Source organism: Ambystoma mexicanum, chromosome 1q (genome assembly GCF_040938575.1).
Source record: "Ambystoma mexicanum isolate Mex_15411 chromosome 1q, UKY_AmexF1_1, whole genome shotgun sequence".
Taxonomy (NCBI): domain Eukaryota; kingdom Metazoa; phylum Chordata; class Amphibia; order Caudata; family Ambystomatidae; genus Ambystoma; species Ambystoma mexicanum.
In genome coordinates this window covers 596,821,124-596,842,003 of record NC_090922.1, presented here as the reverse complement: position 1 = coordinate 596,842,003, position 20,880 = coordinate 596,821,124, and positions in this window count along the sequence as shown.

Genomic DNA, 20,880 nt, shown 5'->3' with positions numbered 1-20,880 from the left:
AATTCTCTCGCTTCATTCAGTTCATCAATTCTACAGATCTCTTCTTCCTCAGGTGAGCATCTGCTTTCACGAATCTGTCAATATTGAGGTCATTTTTCGGAATCAGCAATGCTGGAACGTGGAAATTCACTATTGTGAACATACCTCCCCAGTTTCTCGGCAGTCTGATGTATGCTTTGGATCCACATGCCCAATAATGATCCATGATCACTGCAGTACCGTGTACCATTCCTGGAGTGTCAAACCCTCGTCCACAGCTCTAATTCTCTCCCATCTTCTTGGTGCTGTTATTCCTGAAGGAGAATGTTGGCCTTTCCAATGGCACTATCTGCAAGGGTCCTCCTCTGTCTTCGGCCCATGTTAGCAGTTTTGCAAGCTTCAGCCACAATGGCTTGCATCCATTTCGCACTATGTTGATGGTGGGTTCGTAGTGACCGAAGACCATCCATGCTCTGCAGATCACTACTCCTTTCTCCCATCCGTCTGGTGAAAGCACTGTTCCCCAAATTTGAATTTGGTCTCTGTTCTTCCACTTTAGAGCCTCTTCTGGCGTCTTTCCTTGAACGTTTAGTTTGTTATTTGCTTCTCTTCTGATTTCTGCTCCTTTAACTCCAGGATTCTCGTATCTGATTACAATGTGTTTTTTCTTTCCATTGTTTCTTGTCTTTATGTCCTGGACATTATCATCTTTATTTGGATAAGTTGCTTGAGTTTCCCATTTCCGTGAGGCATCACTTTCCGTGAACTGGCCTCTGGTCGAGCACATTGCTATGTGTGATAGACAGTGTGCTGTCTGGACATCAATTTCTCCACAGCTACAAAGATCTTTGACTTCCCCATGCTGTAAGGTAGGAGTGCACAAACAAAGCATTCCCCCTCTGAATTCCATCTTCCAACTTCTTTCACATGCTGGTATAGTATGTTATTTCCCAAATGTGCTGTGCTGTCCAGGTGGTCGTTTAGCTCACTGCCATCTCCTTGTATGCTTCTCTTGATTATTAAGGTTTTCAGGTAGGTTGCTATAACTACGTCCTTGAATGCATCCGCATGGCTTCTTCATGCTGGAGGATTCTTAGGTATCCTAATCCATGGTGCAGGTATCTTCATCTGTGCCAGTCAAGTCGAAGAAAGTCTGGCAATTCTTTCCCTGTCCTCTTGTCTTTCCCTAGCTCTGGTTATGAACAACCATATTGATTCTGCTGTCATTTGTGCTTGTGAGATTTTCTCTGGGCTTGAACTCACTTCTTTCAGTGCTGTTTCAGGGATGTTCATTAATGTTGTTTCAGTTGGCTTCCTCTCCAACTCTTTTTGTCTCTTCACTAGCTCAGCTTTCTTCATTTGGTTTTTAAGTTCACTTAGAGTAGAGCTTCTCATTGTTGGCTGTCCAACCTACTCTTCTTTGGCATGTGGTTCTGTAATTATTGACACTAGACCTGGTGTGGTTGTCTTTCATTCTTGCTCTGCCGACCCTGTCTCCGGCTTTTCAATTTGTTTGTCACCATAAGTGTGTGTCTGTCATTGCTAGTCACATCCATCTCAAGTTCACTCATTCCGCTTTCAGACCTTCTAGGGACTGCAATGACTATGTAAGGTCTGGGTGCCTTTGTGGGTTCCATGCGTACATCATTAGGTGGGTGCACTGGAATCGGAACACTTTGTGCACCAATAGAAAATGCAGTTCTAATCGTCAGTGACAGTAAGACAATGATGAATACAATGCATAGGTACATGATTCCTCTATAGGTTAATCTACAACACTTAGTTCTGGAACAATAAGAGCGTCTCTCCTTCTGAGGGATGACAAGATTACTACTTTGGTTTCCCATCTCAATCATCTGAGGAAAGAAACTAACTTTTAATACACTCTTAGACAATTTTATCTCTGGATTCTGCCGTTTCTGCTTGTGAGTTGCAGGTACTGAAACAATTTTCCTTCTTTGCCTGGACACTCGATTGTTTATCGTCTCTGGATACCATTTTTTTGTTCGGTTATGATCAGTTCAGCAAGTCTCTTTATTGTGCATGTTCAAACTACATGAGCTCCCAGTCAATGCCTCTTATTTGTTTCACTCCAGAAGACATGTCGTCCTTGTCGGTATAACAAGAGTGAAGTATCTGGCAATACCTTCTCGATCTGTCCCTCGGCGGAAAGTTTAAAATCTTCTCAGATAGTTCTGTTGATGGTTAGAAAGTTCGACCTGCATCTCAATACCATGCAAGAACATGCTCATCTGTGTAGAATTAGCTGGGTCTCTGATGAATGTGAGGACGTCAATGTTGGCAGGTCTCGCCGCAAGTTCTGGAAAATCCTCAATTATGTGAAAGAAGACGTTACCTGCCAATCTGCTATCTTCTGGTGACAGGGATATTTATCCCGCCCTTGTTGAAGTCTGGAACGGTTTGGCCCTCACTCACTGTGAGCAGTTTCTGCAATCTCGATGTGTGTGTAAAGCAACTTGGATGATAATTCCGTTCAGGATTATACTTAAAAGTTCTGTGTTTGCTGGATCTTGAAGAAATGTCAAAACGTCTGTGATTATCCCGACAAGATCTGGACAGTCTCCAATTAAGCAAAAGAACAGCATGTTGATAAGCCTATTCATTTCTTCTTCTGCTTGGGACATTTGGTTTCTCCTCTCTGTACTCTGGAAGCAGGAGGAACTGCTCGGCGATCACGGTGAGCAGCCTCCTTATTGTCTTTTCATTTTCAGGATCTTGAAGAAATTCAGTGATGCTGGGGAGCCTCCCCACCAATGACGGGTATGACCTTAAGACTACATCAAAGTAACTCAGGACGTCTTTGGTGATGTTTCTACTGTGGGACACCATAAGTGAGTCCAAATGATGCTCCTGTTTGGAAAGAATCTGGATACTGTATTTTCTTTTCTGATCAAGGCTTCAACGTGCCTCAGTTCAAAGTTCAAAGTTGATAACCTCTGTTGTGGCTTATGCATGCAATTGTCTTCTTCACCCTGCAACTAGGATGCACAGAGTGTCCGTTTTTATGTCCTTATCCCCTTTTTTGCACAGAGGAAATGTACAAAATTAAACCACAACGTTGCACAAAAGTTCTTTGCCTTCGCCTTGCTGGTCATGCGTTCTTCTTCCTCATCATGGATCTCGTCTGCACGTGCTGCGGTTCTTCCCCGTCACCTGTAGTCGCTACGCATTGGGGTACGGGCAGGGGCCCTTCTCTGATGTATTGCTTGATGTCACCCAGAAAGATCCAAGCTCTTCTTCCTTGTAGCTTGACTGCAGAGGGAGTGACGTCTTCCACTGTAAAGGGACCGTTGAACCTTGGCTCGTCCCACCCACTTCTTTCTCGTATAATTCTTCACCAGGACCGTGTCTCCAGGGAAGATTGATGGAACACATAAACTCTGAACTGTGTCTGCAGTAGTATCTCCTTCTGTGTTCTGTGCTGCCCTGCACCCTTTTTGTCGTTGCTGCAGCTGGCCTGAAATTACAGTAAGACCGGATGTCATGCAATTCAAGTCATTTTGCATTTCAGACCCTATGATTTCTCCTGTTGGCTGGGCATCACTTCTAGCTCTGTCTTGGGGTGTAAGGGGAGTGCGCATCCTTCTGCCTGTTGCTATTTCATGCGGCGTAAGATGATGGTCAGAACCAGGCTGGTTTCTGAGTGCATGCAATGCCAAAGGAAGGCAGTGTAACCATCCCTTTCTTAGAGTAAGCTTCAACTTGGCTAGCCTTTCCTTTAACAAGCCGTTGAGCGTCTCACATATCCCATTACCTTGTGGGTGATACGCCAATGAAAACTTGTGCTTTATAGCAAGCAGCAAGCTAATCTGTTCAAAGACTTCGCTAACAAAGTGAGCCCCATTATCTGATCGCATAACCTCACCATACTCCCCACCTGGTAAATACCTCTCTCACCAGAATTTTGGCCGCACAGGTAGAGCCTGGGTGCGTACATGGACCTGCTTCTATCTATCTAGAGAATGGACACACCACAACAATTAGGTACCTGTACCCGTTACAAGCTTGAATCATATCGACGTAATCGACATGCAAGTGCTGAAAAGGTCCATTTGGCCTTGGGGTGACTCCTCTAATTACTTTTAGTGTGTGCCCAGCCGTGAACTGCTGGCAGATTATACAGTTCACCATAAAAAAATGCAAAATGCTCTGCTAAGTCCGGTATGAACCAGTCTTCAGCGAGCTTTGCCGCGAGATTCTCTTTTGTCATATGCTCTGGATAGTGCAGCTGTTCCAATGCTAATTTTAACAGGGCTATAGGCATTACTCGTTTACCACTGCTGTCTTGTCATCACAAGCTCTCGGAGGGGTTTAAAGAACACCCTTGCCGCTTTCGGAGATTGTTCTCCTCCTGTGGTGCCTCCCCTTGGAGTTCCATTAACTGGGTTTGCCCCATGTTATTATAGCTCTCAGGTTCGCTTCGTGCAACAATCATTTTTTCATGTACATCAGTTATTTCCACATCTATTATGGTTTCGCCGTTGGATGCCATACGCTTGGCCTCCGTATCTGCTGCTTGATTTCCGCGTGAGATAAAATCTGTCCCCTTCATGTGGGCGCCGCATTCCATGACCGCTATGCCCACTGGGAGCGGTTGTGCCTTAATGAGCCTATCCAATAGGGCTGCGTGCTGCACTGGCGTGCCATCCGCTCGGAGGTAGCCTCTCCTTTTCCAGCACGCTAGACCTGCGTGCACTGTCGACATCACATAGGCGGAATCACTGTACACAGTTACTTCCTGGTCTCCATGATTCTCAATCGCGAGTATCAACGCCAATAATTCTGCACCTTGTGCTGAATAATGAGATGATAATCGTGCACTAATGAGTACTCGAAATTCTCTGTTTGCTGTGTGCTTTACCACAGCAGTGCCTGTATATCTTTGCCCATCATTTTGATCGATTCTCGAGGAAACGTCAATGAAGACAGTTTCTCCTTCTGCCAATGCATTTTCTTTCACTCTGGGAATCTCATCATAAAATTCTTCATAGTTTGCGCAGTCATGTATTTGCTCTCCTTCAGTTACTGGCTCTGATCATAGCTGGGTTCACTATCTTACATCGAAATATCTTAATTGATGGATTTGATATGATCACTACAGAAGCAGAAGCTCTCTGAGATGTCAATGTGCCCTTTGGTTGCTCTAGAATAGCGAATAGCATGTGCTCGACGTACAACGTCATGGAGCATCCCATCACAATGGTTGTAGAGTCGGGGATAAAGAGCACCGTTTTCTTGTAGATACAGGAGGTCAGAAGTGTTCAATAGACCATCACTTGGTTCCAGATATACCACTGTCAGGGCAAAAGAATATTTCTGTAGGGTTCGCAGGTACACCAGTAATTAATCCAGTGTCCCAATCAATCCCAGTAATGATAGGTCCATTCACTGAGCATTGTCCGTTTCTCTTAACAGAAAATTGTGGGGAAAACCTCATGGCATTGAATTTATTGAAAAAACTAGGTGCAGTTATTCATTGCACTCCCGATGGTGTGCATTTGACAATTTGGCCACAGAACGCACCGGTATCTGAATTCTTGTCTAAACCCTTGCAAGGAGAGTTGAGTAAGGTGCCAACCTGTATATGGGCAATGAATGACAATGATGTGGGATGTTTAAAGATAGAGCCAGTAAAAATAATTTTGAAAGAAGGGGTCACATTGCCACGTATTCCACAGTATAAAATTTCAGCTGAGGGAGAGAAAGGATTGAAAAGTATTGTTTCAGATTTGGTGAGATTGGGAGTAATTGAGGAAATTACAGGTAGTACATGTAACAGCCCCATTCTTCCGGTATACAAGAAAGGAGATAATGAGGTACCCTATCGTTTCATAATTGATCTGCACGCGTTAAACAAGATAGCTGACCCTCAATTTCTCTTAGTGCCAGACGTCACTACGATTTTGACAATGATACCTGCATCGGCAGAATACTTTAGCGTGATTGACTTAAAGAATGCTTTCTTTAGCATTCCAGTGAACAAGGACAGTAGATACTTGTTCGCGTTCACTTTAGGAGGATGGTCATTCACATTCATGCGCATTCCACAAGGATACACGGAAAGTCCTAGTATTTACAGTAGGGCATTAAAGGAACAACTAGATATGCTAGAGCTACCAACAGGTTGTGTATTGCTACAATATATAGACGATCTGTTGGTTGCTGCAGAGACAGAGGAGATTTGTTAAGAAAGTACCATTTTACTATTAACACACTTAGCAGCGCATGGCCACAAAGCCAGCTTGAAAAAATGTCAGTATTGTCGAAAGGAAGTGGCTTATTTGGGTTACTTACTTTCGAAAGAAGGGAGAAGACTGAAGCCATAGCGAATAGAGAGCATTTCTGGTATCCCTATTCCAAAAACACAGAAAGGAGTCAGAGCCATAATAGGCATGGCTTCTTATTGCCGGCAGTGGATTGGAAACTTTGCGTTAATTGTGAAACCAATGGTGGCATTGACGAAAAAGGATGCTGTGATGCCTTTGCAGTGGAATGAAGAATGTCAGAGAGCATTTGAGTTGTTGAAAACTGCATTATGTTCTGCTCCAGTTTTGGGCACACCAAATTATGAGAAGATTTTTAGACTGTTTGTATGCGAAAGTGAAGGATGTGCATTGGCTGTTTTGACACAGGAACAAGGTGGAAGATATAGGCCATGCGGCTATTTTTCTTCTGCGCTGGACCCTGTAGTGCGCGCACTGCCACGATGTTTGCGAGCTGTTGCAGCGGCTGCTGCATCAGTGAAACAAACGGAAGGGATGGTACTGGGGCACACTTTAATTTTGATGGTGCCACATGCCATAGACGTTCTATTAAATAGAACACAGATGCAACACCTCACCTCTGCTAGACTGACTAGATATGAAATCATCCTATTCGCGCCGCATATCCAAATTATGAGGTGTAGCACCTTGAATCCTGCAGAATTAATGCCACTACCCACGGAAGAACTTGGTGACAATGAATCACCTCCCCATGATTGTTTAATGGTTACTGAGGAAGAAACGAAGGGAAGAATTGATTTAAGTGACACCCCACAGAAAGAGCCAGAGGAAGAGTTATTTTGTGACGGCTCTTGTTTTAAATTACCTGATGGCACATCAACTTCCGCCTACGCTATCACTACTCTAGAGAGCATTGTAGAAAGCAAAAGAGTCCCCTACAACTCGGCGCAAGCCTCAGAAATAATGACCTTGACCAGAGCCTGTGAGATTTCTGAGAATTTGAACGTGAACAAATATACTGATAGCCAGTACGCCTTTGGCGTGGTTCATAACTTTGTCCGACTCTGGGCTGAGAGGGGTTTCTTGACATCACATGGGGCCAGAATTCAACATGGCCCTTTGATTGTACGATTGCTGTCTGCACTCACGTTTCCAAAGCACCTAGCAATAGTGAAATGTGAGGCGCATAAAAAAGTGACATGTAAATGGGAGAGGGAAACTCATTTGCAGACAGGATTGCAAAACAAACTGCCACTGATTGAAATACCAAAAAGATGACAGTACAGTCTGAGGAAGTGCCTTACATGATAGAAGATGGGATTGCCACTGTCAAAGAAATGCAGGCCGAAGCTACTGCTGATGAGATACAAGGGTGGACTGAGGGCTCTGCTGAATTAGATTTGGAGGGTTGTTGGGTGGACAAGGGAACTAAAAACTGGATGTTGCCAAATTCCTATGTAATTGCAATGGTCACAATGGCTCACAGCCCTACCCACATTTGTGCCAAAAAAATAATCCAGCACCTAGCTACAGTATGGGAGAATGTAAACATAAAAAGAATGCAGAAAGGTTGGTCCAGAACTGCATCACGTGCTTACAACACAATGTAGGAAAGGGAACAGTGACTCCAACCAGAAGTTTTGGCCCTCCCTCTATGCCTTTTGAGGTAATCCATTTAGATTTCATAGAGATGGAGGGATGCCAAAACTTGAAATATGTCCTAGTGGTAATATGTGCATTCAGCAAATGGGTGGAAGCATATCCCTTAAAAGACTGCACTGCAATGAGCACGGCAAAAGTAATGTTAAAGGAATAATTTTCCCGTTTTGTCCTGCCCCGTGTCATATGGTCAGATAATGGTCCACACTTTGTGGGCGCAGTAATGTTACAGATTTTCGCAGGTCTCCAGATCAATAAGCGATTCCATTGTTCCAGACATCCGATGTCGGCCGGTCTTATTGAACATCACAACGGAATCTTAAAGTCTAAGATCAGTACGATATGTGCAGGAAGCAAGTTGAGTTGGGTGGACGCATTATCATCGGCGCTATTATGCATGCGCACGTCAGTACAGGCAAGAACTGGGCTCTCCCCGTATGAAATTGTCATGGAGAGGCCGGCAAATTTTTGGTGCGCACCTCAGCCTAAGCGGCTTTGCAAAGTTGAGCATCCTGTGCTTAGTACTTATTGTGGCCTTTTAATACAAAAACTGTGTTTGATTCATCAGCAGGTGCAGGAGGCTTTACCCGTGAGGTATACTGGTCCGGGGCACGCGCTGGAGCCAGGAGACTGGGTGCTACTTAAGAATTTTGAACGAAAATCATCATTAGCACCCAGGTGGCATGGCCCCTATCAAGTACTGCTGGCAACACAAACGGCCATTCGAGTGGATGGGAGGAAGGCGTGGATTCATGCCACGCACGCTAAAAAGATCCCACCGCTGCTCAAAGACTTGCCTGACCGAGACGACCAGAAAGAAACAGCAGCTCTAGAATCGAAAGAAACTGTTGCCAGTCCCTTACTACAGGATCTGCCTAAACCTGAAGTGAAGCTTGAAGCGAAGCCTGGAAAGATCGCTGTAAAGGAGAAAGGGCAAAGCGTGCCCCAACGTTGGCCAGCTGAATCTGCATCACTGCGGACCGACACAAAGCGTGTACCCACCAGCCTCTGCCAGTGTGCCACAGCCTGAAAGAAAATTTGCATCACCACTGCAGCATTCACAGCCACCTGTCACTGCGCCGCAGGACTCCGAGTTTGAGTCTGGGAGTGCGCCGGCACTATTCATTGACCATACTGTACCAGCAGCTAAACGGTACAATCTACGGCTTCGGAGGAAGGAGTGATCGAAGCTGCATTTCATTGTTTTTTCTTCATCATTGCCTCTGGTTCCCATTACGAATGGAGAAGGAACTGGAGGTCTAGAGGAGAGAAGCATGAGAGTTGTGCAAGTCGGCAAACTCAAGACTTGCGGCTCCTCGGTGCGATCAGAAAAATCCATGTGTCCGGAACCCGAAGGAACAAGCGGGGCGCACATGGTACAAAGGCAATTGACAACTGCTCTGGAGTCCTTTTGAGCAAACATGCAAATGCATAATGATCTTGCCTAACATGTAAGCAATCCAGGCTTCTAAGAACTGGCGGAATGAACTGTTGACATTTATCAAATTCATTGACATTCGGACGAGTGCCACAAGGAGAGATATTCACGACGACCACTGCGGAAGAAGGAGGACTGTGAGAGAGAGAATGCCAGAACCAGCTTTAGCCTCCTCCTGCACCGCTGCTGATAACAAATTAGGTATAAAGACTGAAAAGTTAGAAAAAACATATTGTCGAAAAAACTGTATGCTGATCCTAACGATAGTAATATGTGTCATGAGTATGTTAGCGCCAATAATAACAGCATTGATACGATGGTACGTAGAAGGAACGCACCCATTAAATATGCTCTTGCCAGTAATTAACATCTCCACTATTGAAAGCCCGGTTCATGTAATTACTTACACCTTGTCCCCAATGTAAGAGAGGCACGGAGAAGGATATGGGAATAATACCTTATTGCTCATAATGAACATGACACATGCAATTTTAAAGAAAAATAATTGCTGGGTATGTGCCCATATACCGCAGCATGCTGGGAAGGGAATAGGTTGGTATGTGCAGCCATTACCATTAAGTTCTGCATGCAGTGCATCACTAAGTGCACTATTTTATGGGAAATGGAATAAGAGTGACACGGATCAACTAGATAAAACAAACATGAATGAATTTGAGGAAATAATTATGAGACCCGTAGGTTGTTCTATATCCCATAAAGCACGAATGATAATCCAAAACCCTACGCCAAAACCTGCACAACGAGATAGATCGTCTCCACCATCCAAAACATCAGTAATCACGTTCCGTGTAAGAACAGAAGAAAATAAAGATGCAATGCCCCCTTCCTATACAGTGAATTATAGCCCATGAACTGTCTCTTTTTGCCTAAAGAAGAAGGGCTCCTATTCAGTAGCAACGTTCACTAAATGTATGAATACAGTGGTTCTCAAAAGAGAAGTAGAACCAGTGTATGTAGGTGATCCTGCTTATTTTATATGCGGAGAAAAAGCGTATCCCTGGTTACCCAGAAACTGGGGAGGCACATGTTATTTGGGTCTACTGTTCCTGGGAGTGTTCCTCTTAGAGACAGCAGATGTAGCCAGGTTATCCAGATCCAGGCTACGAAGAAGCACAGAAGATGCTTTAAGAACAGAAGACTTAACAAAATCATTTGTACCATTTTTGTCCCAAGCCATGAATTCCTATAACATAAGGAAACTATCCCAAGTGTTAGAGAGTACAATAAACATAACAACAGATATACTATACAACATGACGCTGGAAGAGAAAGGAATAAGATTAATGACACTGCAAAATAGAATGGCTCTTGATGTAATCCTGGTTGATCATGGGGGAGTTTGCAAAACCGTGGGATCAGCGTGCTGCATATTCGTAAATGACTCCTCCCCTACGATTTTTGAAGCGATAAAAAAGTTACACGTCCTAAGCTCTGATCTCCATACCATAAATGGGATTTGGGAGGCAGGGTCCTGGTTCTGGGGGATATTACGTGCTTGGGGGTGGAAGTTAGTTGCAACACTAGTAATAGTGCTCAGAATGTTTATGACTTGCTGTTGTTGCATACACTGTCTGCCCCTAGTTTGCACTGAGAAAAGAGAAGAGTATATGCATATGGTAACCCAAAAACAAACGTATGGCCAAAATGATAAAGATATGCATGAAATGAAAATGATAAAAGAATTCATGGCCATAAATATTGGTGGGAATGAAGATGCATATATTAGTATGCAAGATTCAGGTTCAAATTTAAATTCAGATATATCAGACACTTCATCAGAGGAGGGTGCAATTTATGGAGGAGATAGCAAGGCCTGGAATGCAACACTTCCCTCGTAAGCAGCTTGCTTGCAAGAACAGAAGCACTGTGTTCTATTCAACAAAGAAATATGTCTCCAGACTCACAATGTTGCATATTGTTGATAAAATAGATGTTCGAAGGTGTCATATTTGTCGAAATTGTCCATCATCAGACTCAATTCAAAGAAACTGTACAATGGGCGTAATGAACATGTCATGACTGATTGCAGGATGTCCATTTTGTATATATGTAACTGATGTACGTTATTTGCTCTCTTGCGTCCCTCGAGGTCTGGAGACACACGTCGCGGGGCGTGAGACCGAGTTGGCCAACTGAGACTATTTGCTTTGCAATAAACCCTAGCTTTTGGGAATACAACCTCATGTCTGGCGTATCAGTTCGTGTGTGGTGATTTGCCTTGTTTCCACTACGCGAGGGTCCCCTACAAGGTAGGACTATGTTAGTTTCTTGCTAATGTGGATTTCACACCTATTATATGCTAGCTCTTTACCCCAAAATACATTCAAGGCTAAAATAGCCCCCATATGTTACCTCAGTGAGTTATCATGTAATAAATGTACAAAAATACATAGCTACATTTTGTACTGTATGATACTACAATGCACTGAATTGCAACAAACTATACGACTCACATATGCCTCTTCAGCATAACTGGGACCCTCTGACACAATTTTCTCTTTTACCTGTGTGTTCCAACGTGTTTCCTGAGCCCAATGATGTTCCCCTTACCTTTGTATACTCATACAATATCTTCCACTTGAGAAACTGAGACATGTCTCCTGAAATTATCCGATGGTGTTCATAGTAAGGAGGGACTGTGGGAGGAACTCGACCATCCGTACTGTGGGTGTGCGCTCACCTGGGCTTTTTAAAATTTTTATATGGAATTGAATGATGGTAGATCAACCTCTGGAAAATATGTGGGGCTAATCCGCACACAGTACATTATCCTATGCTCACCACACGATATACTCATAAACCCGTGTACTCTGGGTGGGACTACATGCGCAGTTCTCCCTGTAATATTAAGTTAGGATTTGACAGGTGGAGCACACGATGCATCACAGAAGGGGATGGCCAAAACCTTCCTCCCGCCATGACCAGCCTATTAACTATTAAAGGCTCCATGGATCTGCCCTGTCCGTTTGTTTACCCTCTGCAGTTGGTGGCAGCAATTAACATAATTAACATACTAATAGAGTATACTTCAAACAGGCCCACATGGGGCCTGGCTGCAGAGGCTAATACAGAAGAGACGGAAAACCCCCAACAACCTTTGATGTGCACTGTGTCAACCTGAAGCCAGCTCCGGCACTTAGCATCAATGGAGAGTGGAATGTCATGCCTGGGAATGCGTGGATCACAGTAGTCATCCCTGCAGGGAAAACCGATTCAGAAGGTAGGAGTATGCGATTTGATGTATTCAACAGGCTATTCAACAGGTACTAACTGAACCTAGAGCACTATCTCGCTCTTATTAATTGTACATATCTGACTGTTTTGAATATAATTGACTGTTTGCTCCTGTGTATATCTGTGTTCACTTTTCAAGAATGCATTCTCCCAATGTCTGTAACTACGCCGTGATACCCCCGGGTCTGGGCGTATTACAAATGTAATAAAATAAAAATAAAATAAATGTAGAGAGAACATTTGGTTTAATTGCAGCTTTAAGGGAGACCTGCCGCTTTAATCAGGAACCTCAGAGAGCTCCATTAACTAGAGAGACCCTTTGATCCACAACAGACAGGAAGATGGGTGGGACTTAGTATTACATGTTTTCACCCCTTTACCTTTTCTGTTGCAAAGCACTCAGGTTATGACCTCACGCATACAAGAGAATGTTGCTGGGGACCCAGGATTGGTTCATTAAGGTAGGCTTAGCCTACAACAATCACTGTGGCCCATTTGGCTTTAAAAGAGGGCTGAGCCCCTCTTTTAACCAGATCATCTGAAGACTTCGCAAGGAGCAATGAGAAGAACTTATTTGTACCCTGGCTGAAGCTGCAGGCTGCCTTACAGCTTCCTCCAGTGAAGGAATGCCAGGTTTTTGAAATAGGGAAGCAAGATCCCTCCCGTAAACATCTCCCAGGGAACAGAGGGAGATAATGAATCCAGAGAACCCTCAAGCAGCTCCAGAACTGGTACCCAGCTAGCACACAGCGTGCCCTGCTAGGCTCTCCAAGCAAGCTTCCTAGGTGGAAACCAAACCCAGGACAAGGCCGGTGCCTGCAACACTCTCTGCAGCTTTGGGGGTTCCGCCTTAAAGGACGACACAAGCCCAGTGAAGATGCTAGGAGTGCATTGACAAGTATCAACCAGCCTCTGCCTTTAAGGACATTTTCGAGTCAGTCAAGCTGAAACCGATTGCACCGCTGACTGTTGTCATACCACAGTCACTAATGTCATCTGAGATGCATCGACCAGTGCTTCAAACCCACTAACCAGCACTGAGACAACGATTCATGATTCGAGCCACCGTGTAGGCCCGCCTGCAGCCGTCAGTCCAGCCTCGGTCACCAAACGTCCTGCTGCCTGATACCCGCAGCTGTCTCCCGTCTTGAACTCTGTTGCAGTAGCTGCAAAGCATCATGAAACTGACCTGACCCTGTTAAGCACCAAGAACTTCTACAATCATAAGGTATATTGTGGTTCTGTCCCCCTGGTCCTTCTATGTAGGCCCCTAGTTACATTTTATGACCCATTGCTCTCTTTGTGCTGAAACCAAGTATCCTTGAACTATTGCGATTAATTATTTTACCGACTAACCCCCTGTCGGTATCCAGTGCATCCCCTTTCATTCTTGGTACTGTCTGTCCTCTGCATGCCTGTACAGAATAGGTTGTATTTTGTAGTGTGCCAGAACTGTCTGTTGTGATAATAATAAAGTAGCTATTTGTATATAACCTTGACTGAACAGTCCCTTTTATCATTGGGTAATAATTGTATTATTGCTGTGTTACAACTAACCAACGATCCATGACCTTGCAGAGATAAGCCTGCCGTTCCATCCACGTTACCAAAATTGGGCAAGGAGGTTTATAACTTGCTTGTGTTTCCAATCTGTCTGTATCCCTTCTGGTGTACTAGAGGTGTGGGGCTGATTTATGGTTTAGAAACCGATATTCATCCCTGGACCACTGGTGCCCCAGAAGTTCATTTGTCACAGACTAGTCATTGGCCGACAAGTGGACATGCATTGCAGTGTATCACTGGCATGTCTACTGAATATAAATGTAATGTGCATGTGATTGCATGTCGACCTCCTGCCCCTTAGAGCGGGATAGTAATTAGCACATATGTAGAGAGAGAGAGAGAGAGAGAGAGAGAGAGAGAGAGAAAGAGAGAGAGAGAGAGAGAGAGAGAGAGAGAGAGAGAGAGAGAGAGAGAGAGAGAGAGCGAGAGAGAGAGCTGCCTTGTCATAGAATGTAATCTGGCGTTTGTTCATATTAGGGAGAGTTGAGACCCTTCCTCCCAAACCTTGCATTCCCACCACCCTGCTTTCCCTTCATCCCCTTGCAGTGCAATCCCTGGGTTGTTCTTGGATGCAGGACCAGCAGAACAAGAGGAACAGGTACAAGGTGGGACAAGGGTAGTAACAGTGTTTACAAAGTTAGTTCAGAGTCTTGCCATGGCTACCTATGACTGTACATTGCTCAAAACACTTCAGACCATCCATCTGTTCCATTTTTTGGGGGCACTTCTTAAATTGCCATTCTGCCTATGTTCCTATTTGTCTGCACAATAACTGTATGATATTTAGGAAAGTCAGATGAAATTACCTAAATTAAACACTTAATTCATACCTGCAGGATACTTTGTATGTACGAAATCTATACTAAATAGTTCACGCCGTAGCAACCTATTTGTCAGATTTCCTCCTCTGGGTGATTTGTGTACCACTTCTTCAGCACCTCAATGCCACAGGGTTTAGAGCGCTTTAGAAATGAAAACAAATAAATAAATAATATAAATAAATTTCTAGACTTGGGAATTTCACTTGTGTGATCTTATGGTTGTTCTCAATGAAGTGACATGCTACGGGAGAATTCAAATAACGAGTATCGATATTAGACTTAGGTTCTGTCCATCTCTCTATTACATCTCATGAGGTTTGGCCTATATAGTATTTGCCACAAGGGCAGACAATTCCATATATCACATTCCAACTGTTACATGTAGAATAGTGTCTGAGTGTTCTTGACGCATAGTTATTGTTCAGACACACATTGAGTTACGATTGTCTAGTCGATTATTGAATATCTTTTTTCTACTATCAATCAAATTATGGGTATAACATTCTTGAAGTATTACTTTGCAGATTCAATATTGAATCTGTAGTCTTATTGGTCTACATTAACATTTGTGGGATCAAAATAGAAACAACTAATTAACTTAGTTAACTTAGTGATTTACTTATTGCACAACAATTTGGTTATACAGATCAAATATGTGCATCTGAATATTTTCTGATGTTTCAATATCGTTAGCTAGATACTACACTTTGTATTTTGCTCAATGTAAGCAAACTGAGGCAATTCATCCACTAAGATTGATTGTAAAGTGAACGTGATTTGTGTATTAAATCATTGTAATGCTTTATAATGTAAGTAGGAAATATAAACTTGTTCTTGGGGTTAGATCCTTTAACCACTCATACTTTTTATGGATTCCAAGTAGTATTGGCACTCTTACAGTTTGCTGATAATCTTGCTTTTCAATTTTAAGACTATTTATTAACGCATTTTGCATTTTATTGATATTACAATCTGTTTACAAAGTGTTATTTCCCTGGGACCCTTACACTTGGAATTCCATACCACTACATTTAGGTTATAAACATACGTTGTGACATCATCACGTTACGATTACGTGATGAGGAGGAACATAAATATCTGCCATTTTCACACTGCTCCGACACAGGGTCCTCACCCAACAGCCCGTGATCGAATTGTAATTGATCTAAAGTTATCTCTTAGACTAAAAACGGCGACGTACATTACTCAAGATTTTTACAGTGTCACAATTTGTCGTTCGGGCAAATTGTTTATATACTCCTTTATCTCAATAATTACTAACCCCTAGAGTACGTATTCAACATCATTGATCCACTTTTCGGTGAATTTATTTTTTAATTACTTTCAGGTTTTGGATCTGGGGTAGTCACAAAAAAAATCCAGTAAAGGTCCATTTCTTTCTAATCGAGAGAATGATTCTATATTCCTTATGAGGACAAAATATTTTTGTTTTTTATGAATTTATATTTTGATTATTCATCTAATCTGGACATGTGGTTCATAATACTTGTTTTTAATGAGATGGATAGTGTGTAACATTATTATACCTTTATGCGGGGGCTGGTTATTTGCTCTCTTTGTGATCTAGGTATGGAAACTGTCACGCATGTTTTGTTTATCTGCGTAAAACTGAAAGATTTAAGAACCCAATATATAAGAAGCGTTAACGTTCTGTAGAAATTCAACCGCACATTATATTGTATTTTCAGTAGCCTGTTATGTTCATAAGGCTAGGTTACTTAGAACAGAAATACCGGGAAAGAGGAAGGAGGACTGAAGGGAACCAGTCCCTTGCTGTAAGTTTGGCAAGAATTGTGGTGGCTCGTTAATTTTTCAGTTACTATCAGAGGCTGCAAGCTTGATCTCCTCTTGCTATGAATTGTTATGAGATCTATATTATTGTGTCAATTTTATCTGTTTCAATTTTAAGGGATGAGTCTATTGAAAAGATGTGATGTAATATTCATTCTTTCTTATTTTTTTATTCTTTGATAATGGAAAATAAAATGAATTTGGCTGTGTATTTTAATGTATTTGTTACTTTATGGTTTTATATTGAATACAGTATTTAAATGAAATGATTTAAACAAATGTATTAAAGATTATAGGGATGATTCATGGAATTTGTGCGCCGAAAAACAGGGATTTGTGTGTCATTCTGCCCGCAAATCCATTTGCGGGCAGAATGGCACACAAATCCCCGTTTTTCGGCGCACAAATTCCATGAATCAGCCCTTATATGTTGAGCTTCACGAGATGATTTTTACATTCACTGAAAGATAAATTGAAGATTTTACATGAAATAATCTGTTAATTGGATATTGTTTAAACATGAATGCATTAGATACTGCAGAGATTAACTTTTTGGGAATTCTTTAATATATGTTCATACATTTTTTGATTAAAATATGATTGGTTTATTCATTATTATGAATGGTTTGACTGATTTCCTCAGTACTAAGTTGTGCGGGGGATAGGAGGATCCTTACATTTAGGATATAATATTTATAATTCAGGCAGGCCACAGAATACCAAAGACGTACCACTGCTGTCATGGCTGTTCTGCCATAGGTGTCAGCAGGAGAGCCACACCTTCCGCGTGTACACAAACGGACCGATTACATCAAAGTGGTGGAAAGATTACAGGCCTTGAAGACTCCAGCATGTGGAATGGTGCAAAATGCAGTGAGGTCCAGGAAGTGAAGCAACTGGAACCTCATCAATACTACTCTGATAGAGTGAAGAGAGACGACCTGAAGTTTGCACCACCAGATGGACACAAGGCTGCAGTGACACTATCCGTGGATAGCTCATCTCAGAAGCAGCATCTGCCTTGACTGGCTAGTCCACACCAGATGAAGATTGCCTGCAGCTTCACTACCAGCAAGATTAGCTCTTAAAGATCATGGGTAATAGCTGAGGGCTCATAGGGCCACAATCCATTGCAGCATTTACTGTTGCAGGATGGCAAGCTCTAGCGCTACTGGACAGTGGCTCACAGGTGATTATTTTTCATGAACTAATTAGAAACTACTTTTGCATATTATATTGGCAACATTGACTCCTGAAACTATCTGCGGTTCATCATGGTTAGACTTCAATTTCCACGCAATATAGCCACAGTCACTGCTACCATCGACAGCCTGGCTCTGATCTGCAGCTATTATAGTGAAGAATTTGCAACACCGATGGTGAGCGAAACCAACTCTTCAATGTTAGATGCACTGGCTACATTGTGTTGGGAGATGGCAGGACTGAGATATGTCCTCACGCTGTCCATGCACGCCATATGCCAGTAGGCATACCTAGAGTGGGAAGACAAGCCCAAAGCATCATCTGATAAACATGTTGGAGATGTTCGCACCACTTGGTTCAGGCATATTACCGTCCCACCACTGTGATGGTTCTTGGCAAAGAGTGACTCAATGAGGGGGGTATGCTCAGGACATCTGCTAATGGAGGAACTGGAATCTGGGGAGCTCCCAGTGGCATTGCTGGTATAGAGGACCCTGGTGATGATGGACAATGAAGACGTGAAGACCATCAAGGTAACCATCATCAATGTTACCATCTGGACCATCCACTTGCCAGGATGCACCATCATCGCACAGTTCAATCTGACTGTGTCTCTACCCCAATGAGTGTGACCAACTGGCAACAAGGGACCGGGTTTGAACTGACAACCCTCAACTTTTCACTGTTCTCAAAGATGGTCAAGGAACAACTGAGGGAAAAGCTTTCTCAGCTAGCCAAAGTATTCTCCAGCAGCCCCTGGGATATTGATGAGGCCCACAGAATAGAAGTCCTCATCTGTGTGAGCATCGGGATACCCTATGTGGGAGCAGTCACAACACCAACCCCAGGAGACATGGAGTATATACGTCAACATATGGATAACCTCCTCCGTGCAGTGATCATCCCGGAGTAAGAAGCCCATCTGGTTCTCTCATCATCATCTGGAAGAAAAACAGGGATGTTTAAGTGCACAGACTACCATCAACTGAACACCCACACTGTTCCTGAGCAGTACTTCACACCCCAGGTGGATGAGGCATTGCATTGTCTGATGGGGAATAAGTGGTTTACAGTCCTAGACCTGAGTAGAAGCTACTGTCAGACCCTGATGCATCCAGCAGACAGTGAGAAGATGGCTATCATCTGACTATTGGGATTATACATGCTTTTCAGGATTCACATGGGATTTCTTGAACAGCAGCGACATTTTAGAGCCTTAGGGAGAAGACAATGGGTGACACAAATCTCCTGGAGATACTGGTCTACCTCAAAGACATAATTAGTTCAGCAAGACCTTGTTTTTATGAGGGGCTCATTGAGTTGCTGCATCTCCTGGGGGATCATGGGCTAAGGGTCAATTTGGCCAAGCTGTAGTTTTGAAAGATGAGCGGCAAGTACATTGGATACATCGTCTCCCTACATGGCATCAATGTAGACCCAGCAAAGACGGACATACTCCTCACCTAGCCTTGACCTCAGACCCTAAAAAAGCTGCAGAGTTTTCTGGGATTCTGCAACTACTCCAGGAGGTTAATCGCAGGATTTGCCAACATCACCCACTTGTGAACCTTACCAAGAGATATCCGTCTTCCCAGAAGGGCAAAAGGAATACCACCAGCCCCAAGGAACCTTTACATCATCCCTAGGGCCCCTTTGGTGAGCGATGGATGAACCTATGCCAGCAGGCCTTCAAGGACTTCAACCAGACCCTCACATCATCACCAGTCCAGGCCTATACGGATCATCTTAACATCCCGCACATGATGCAAGTCTGGAGGGATTGGGAGCTGTCTTATATCAGCAGACCAAGAGTGACATGAAACTCATTGCTTATGCCAGCCGAGGCATGCATACATCAGTATGGAACTACCCTGTCCACAAGTTGAAGTTCTTGCCAAACAAGTGGCCCATTACAGAGATGTACCAGGATTACTTCTACGGTATCACCTACACAGTGAGGACAGATAACAAAGGCCTGATTTATGTAATGAAGTTGGTTAGCCTGGATGCTACAGGACATCAGTGGCTTGCCACAATCAAAACATATAACTTTCATTTAGAAAACCAGCCTGGGTGCACTAAAATCTGTAATGATGCCCTCTCTCTCATAGGCATCATGCTCTGCTGGATTATTCTGCTATATTCACCGCATATGAGAATCTGTTTACTGCCAGCTTCAGAGCAGTCTGTTAGACTGTAAGTCAGAAGGAACCACACAGAAGCAGGATGGTGAACTCATCTGGATCACCAACTGAGGCTAGGCGACCTATGTACTACTACAACACCAGCCTGGATGCATTTGAGCTCCGTTTCTGACTAGAAATGAGATCTGGCTATCCCAGCTAGCAGATCGTGGCATTGATGTGTTCCTTCAAGATGTGCCCAGCTGTGACACAGGAAACCAGGAACATGCTTCACTGCTACGGGAGTGGAAGACGCTGATACAGAAGGGTAAAGCCTCATGTTGGAGACTGGACATTACATCACCTGTTGTTGCCACAGCAATTTCACCAAGTATGTGCTGCCCACAAATATGAACATCCCAGCAGCAACAGAACCTTTGACCTGTTTTCTCAAGTTTCTTCTGGCCCTGATTATCCACCAACATAGCGTACTATTGGCGGCCCTGCATTAGGTTTGTCACCAGGAAGACGGTAGCTTGTCCTGCAGCCTATCCTCATCAGCTGAGGAGCTGCCGGGCCATGGGCCTCGTCTGTATTTACTTTCTCAGTTTAGAGCTGGATTGGCAAGAGGCCTGGAACATCCTGGTGGTGATAGACCACTTCACCTGCTACACAGAGGCGTTACCCACCAAGAATCAGCACACAACCACCATTGCCCACATATTTGTTTGAGAAATACTTTGTGAGCTACAGTTGCCCTGCCAGAATACACTTGGATTAGA